Below are 6,026 nucleotides of genomic sequence, written 5' to 3' on the forward strand. Positions count from 1 at the left end.
GACTGAACATCAGGAAAAACTTTATGACAGTAAGAGCTGTTCAGCAGTGGGACAATCTCTCTCCCTTGGGAGGTTATGGACTCTCCTTCCTTGGAGGCTTATAAGCAGAGGTTGGATGGCCATCTGTCATGGAGATTCCTGCATTACATGGGGTTGGGCTAGATGACCCCTGGGGCCTTTTCCAACTCTACAATTCCATGATTCTAATAGCTATATCTGGTTTTGTAGAACGAATTTCTGTTCTTGAGATCTGAAGGCATGGACAAGGCACTTGGAGGAGTATGGTCTATATCTCCACCACCTGCTGACTTGATTTTCCTGACTTATAACCTCCAGCGAAAGGGAGGTGATCAACTGGGTTCAGGATGCTATAAATACCACTTGTGAAATGGGATAGCCCCCAACACTCTGAAAATAGGCAGCTGCTGAAGAAGCCCTTTTGGAGTTCAAATCGTGATAATCAATAGGCCACACATAGCCCCTTCTCAGTTAAGGCACTTAGTAGTTGGTTGCTGTGCAACTCCAACCACTCTTGGATGAGACTTGAGCACCTGAAGCTATTGGGCCCAAGAAGATTCTCGACCACTACCATATGCAGAACTTACATGCAGGAAGTCAAAACTACCATGAATACTATAATCCCATGCACACTTAGTAAAGGGTTATGTTGCTGTTGCGATTATCAATTTCATTTACGAATCACTTCCTATGAAGTATCTCAAAGTGATTTCACAATACACTATATCAAAATTGCAGATTTAAAAACAATTTCAAAGCCAATACAGATGCCGAGCAGTATAAAAATATCCACTTAGAAGGCTTGTTGAAAAAGGATTGTCTTCAACAGATGTCCAAATGACCACAGAGATGGCAACTGTCTGATATGTAACTGGAGGGAGTTCCAGTGGATCAGTGCTGCCACACTAAATGCCTGATTCTGGCATTTCAGGACTTCCTGAAAAGATGCTATCTACAGGGTACAAGTTGGAACAAAGAGGAAGCATAATCTTTCCCTACCAACTACTTCTCCATTCCAAACCATAATACCATTCACTCAATGGGATTCTAGAAAGAGCAGGATGGTCAAATAGCCATCAGTCAGAATATTCAGCCAATGCAATCTAGACCTTCATGTTCCGAGTTCAAGAACATGTTCTGAGTTCAGCGCTGTATAATTAATTATGATTGTTTTTTATCCCACTGAAGAGATCGGTTTCTGTCCACTTGTTGGAGGGAGGGAAAGGGGCAAACTATTGGGGTGATGTAGGATGGTAGATCTCACACAAGACTGCATCAGGCCAAGCTAATAAACCTCTCCAGTCAAGCATCTCTCTTGAAAAGCATGACATAGCCCAGAAGTTTAAAGCTGATTCCATACCCTTGTTTGAGGAGTTCTGACTTTTACAATCTGTTTTCCTTGCTTATCTTTGCTCGTAATAAAACCCATCTCTCAACACGCTCATGAATCTATTCGTAGTGAGATCATGCATTTCTAACAAAAGATTACAAGCAGGCTTTCTTCTGCACCAGACATTTTACTGTGCTGAACACTGACTAAGATGTTAATCACTGCTCTGAAGACCTCTTTTTTTTTTGACATTGTTGTGGATATCCTCGTCAGCCGTTTTGACTTCCCTTCCCCTTGGAAAATGGCACACTTCTTAAATGTTAGTATCCTTTTCTTCCTTAAATAGACAAAATAAGTTGGAAGCACCTGTTAACTAAAAAAGATTGGCTATTAGCCTAGACATAAAAGAAATATATCAGGACCTGCACCTTCTTACATACCCTTAGTTTTGTAGACAATCAGAATACCACCATGCTGTTTATATTCCTTATATTTCTATACTACCTTTCTACCTTCACCACAGCCCTGTAAAGTAAGCTAAGAGTCAGTGACTGTCTCAAGGTCACCCAGTGAGCTTTATTTTTTTTTAAAGATATTTATTGAAAATTTTTAGAATATAAACATACAGCATACAAGACATACAAAACATGCAAAAATAAACATACAAAATAATAAACAATTAAAAACACACATCAATTTTCAGTAATATAACTTCCATATCCTTATTTCCTCCGACCTCCTCATACTTCCCTTCTTTGTATTCCAATTCAGTTTGTTGGTTCAGCAAATCCTTACCATAGAACTTTTACCCATTTATAGTCCTTTTTTTTCATATCTCCTAAAACATTACAGCCGGAAACCACTTAATTTCTATCCAACATCTTTCTAACATTCATTGATTTTACAATATTTCTTTAAGTAGTCTTTAAATTTCTTCCAGTCTTCTTTCACCGACTCTTCTCCCTGGTCTCGGATTCTGCCAGTCATCTCTGCTAGTTCCACGCAGTCGATCACCTTCATCTGCCATTCTTCCAGAGTGGGTAGATCTTGTGTCTTCCACACCCAGTGAGCTTTATGGCTGACTGAGAATTTGAATACTGGTCTACTCCGCTGGCAGACCAACCCATGCAAACGCGACATGGAGGCTGGCAACATCAACCCCGCCGTGTGGGAATCCCTTGCAGACAACCACAGTGCCTGGAGACAGACAGAATGTGTATTCACAGCAGCGACCAAAGGAGGATCGACTGCCGGAAGGAGCACAGAGAGAAATGCCACGGTGCATCTGCAGCAGCACAACCAGACACCTTCATCTGACCCAGCTGCAACAAAACATGTCTCTCTCATATCAGTCTCTACCTTGGTTCTCAAACGCCTTAGTACTCAAACAACTTGGAACCCAAACACTGCAAACCCAGAAGTGTTCCGGTTTGTAAACTTTTTTCGGCAGCCGAATGTGCTCCGTTTTGAGTGTTACACTTCCAATTTGAGGGCCACACTTCCAGTTTGAGTGTTACGCTGAGGTCTGTCTGGTTTTGCTATTTATTTTGTGTTTTTGTTTTGCGGCTTTTTTTGTGACACTGCGGAACCCAGTTCAGCTACTGATTGATTGTGTGACTGCAGTACATTTCTTATTGCTTTCATTTTATGGATCAATGGTCTCATTAGATAGTAAAATTCATGTTAAATTGCTGTTTAAGGGTTGTTTTTAAGTCTGGAATGGACTAATCCATTTTTCCTTACTTTCTATGGGACAGCATGCCTTGGTTTTGGAACGCTTTGCTTTTGGAACGGACTTCCAGAATGGATTAAGTTTGAGAACCAAGGTACCACTGTATGTGAAGATGTGTGTGTGTGTGTGTTCAGATGAAGGAAAATATCCTTTCAAATGCCCATGTTTCATATCTTAATAGTATTTAAAGTCATTATTAGTGTGATTCAATTTCAGTTTAGAACGCTGTACTTCTACATTAACAATTTTGGTTTTCTGTCTTGTGCTTTTGGTAGTGGCTCTCTTCTGCTGTTAGCATAGTAACATGAACATGAAATTTATTGGTCAGAGACCAGCTTGTGATAGCACAGTAATAAATTCCACCTTTTAATAAAGGCAAGGGTAACACGTAAAGGCTCATTCAAATGCATCATTATACGTTGTATTCATTTCGTCTCATGTAAATAACCCATGAACAGGTGGGTTTTACATAGACAGTTTCTCTTAGGCAGCATACAAAAGAAAACCTCTGAGAGTTCTGAGCCATTCAGAGCCTAGCACTCCACTCACCAATGAAGATGAGTTGGAATTTAAAATTAGAGGAAGTGGAGCAGGCTTCAGAGTCTCCTTAGTGTTGATTTACACCTGACAGAAGATCAAAACAAATGGGATAGTCTAAATGTTCTACATCCTTTATTAAAATGGAATAACTCAAACCTGTTTTCTTAAATAATAAAAAAGGTCAGCATTAGTGTGGTATTTTTAGAAATGAGCCGCTTTTTGATAGGGAAAGTATGTTGGCAGCTTCTCGCAGTGTTTACAACAGCATTCCACTTTAATCTCATTTTTAAAAGGGGGGGAAAAGAATCTTTAAATTATTACACAAGAGCGCTTTTGTTGACTACAATCAAGCAGTGATGTGAAAATTACGCAATCCAAGTTGCTTTAATGCTTATTTGGCAGTTATATAACAGGCCTGGATCCAAAGAATGGACATCTGTGTGCAGGGAGAGGAGCCACAGACATGGCTAGAGCTTGTTTAGCTGCAGCAGATCACAGCCCCAAAGAAACAAGCTGCTTTTTAAGAAGTGAGAGTAACTGATCCACAGCAGTAGTCTCACTCAGGTATGCATACTTTCCTTCTCTAGAAGGTAGAACCTGGAACATGGCTGATCCTTCCATGTTACCAAGAATAAGTGTGTAACCTTTTATTTTCTCTGACCTTTTAAAGAACTTTTAAAGAACTTTCAATATTATTATTATTACTGTTTAAAATCAGCTACGTAGTTCCTACAGTGTGCTTTCAGTGCATGTTGAGTTTCATTTCAAGAAGTGTGCATGCACACAAAAGCTGATACCCAGAACATGAAAGCTTATATCCAGAACAAACTTAGTTGGTCTCCAAGGTGCCACTGGACAATTTTTATTTATTTTGACTGTCAGACCAACACAGCTACCTACCTGAATTTGAAGGGAAAGATTAACTTCTGTTAAAACCTGAAATATTCTTAAAATATGGTTAACAGAATAACCAAGAAATACAAAGGCACTAGCTGTATAGCAAGAGTGGGGAAGTTGTGAGCTATAAGGCAGTAGCATCTGGAGGGCAACATGTTCCCTACTTCTGTTGTATAATGGATGGGCATTCCACTAATCCGATGCCTTTCCTTATGAAATCAGGGTGGCTATCCTGTGATCTTCCAGTTGCAAGTACAGCTACCATTATCTTGCTTAGCTGGCCTTGCTGGCTGGAGCAGAGGCAAGCTGGAGTCCCACAACTTTATTAATGTTTGTATTTATACCCCACCTTTCTCTCAAATTCAAGGCAGCTTACAAGATCCAAAAACACCACTGCAAAATACACAGTAATAAAAACACAATAGTTAAGAACAAGTTAAAATGCATTAACATGTTTAAAACCAACATTACAGTTTGCCTGGCAAGGCTACCACTGTAAAAAGAAACCCCCAGCTAAGAATTAGTCTTTCACAGCGGCCATGCACTATTTTCAGTGAGCTATCCCCAAGGTATTCCCTTGGCTAGCTATCAACAATTCAACCCCCATCAGTGTGTGTGTTAAGGAATGAGAGTGCAGCTTTACCACAATTGAACTACCTTTGTTGTTTTGTTGCCCATATATATATAGAGCTTTCATTCGAGAGTTTATATTATCCTGAATAATTCAGCATCCTTTGCAAATGTGGCCACCATACTGTTCACCTCCAACTCCACATAATTTATGAAGTTAAAAAACACACATGCCCCTAATATAGATCCCGGGGAAAGCTCATTTCTTAATACAAGTCCCACTGCACAAAAATCAGCAGCTTACGTTAGTAGTCATTATAGACTATATAAAAGAATAATTACACAGGTTGTATAGACTTCCTTGAAAGAGCAGCTCATCCCCATTCACTCTTCACACCCTTTGATTTTTATCCTGTTACCTGTGCAGTAAATAAACAAACATTGCTTATTGCCCTGGTAATTTCAGTTTCCTTTTCAAGATATAACACCACGCAGTAATCTACATGTAGATTTACCTATAATGGCAACAAATGTTTCATGATAATACTTTTTCTACCTGTTGCTGTGAAACTCTTGTGACAACTGCAACACATTAGATGTTGGCCACTGGTTTCTATAAGACAGGCTACAAGGGAACAGCAGGCATCTCTGTTGAAGGGATGTCTTAAATCAAGGGTACCATTTTTATTTATTCTTGGAAAGAATAAGACTCACACCCACTGTCCAAGTATACATAAATCTGGTGCTCATACACAGCAAATTTGATTCTTTATTAAAATAATATCGAATGGGAGCTTAGATGGTAGGTTTTTTTTAGCAATTGTACTTGGAAGTTTAAGCGATTCCTTTAAACTTTAAATTAGATTTCTACAGCTTCTCATGAATTGCTAGCTTTGCTGCCTTGAACAAAAACCTTTTACAAATCCAATTATAAAGATA

The sequence above is a fragment of the Podarcis bocagei genome, assembly GCF_964188305.1.
Source record: "Podarcis bocagei genome assembly, chromosome: 8".
Lineage (NCBI taxonomy): Eukaryota > Metazoa > Chordata > Lepidosauria > Squamata > Lacertidae > Podarcis > Podarcis bocagei.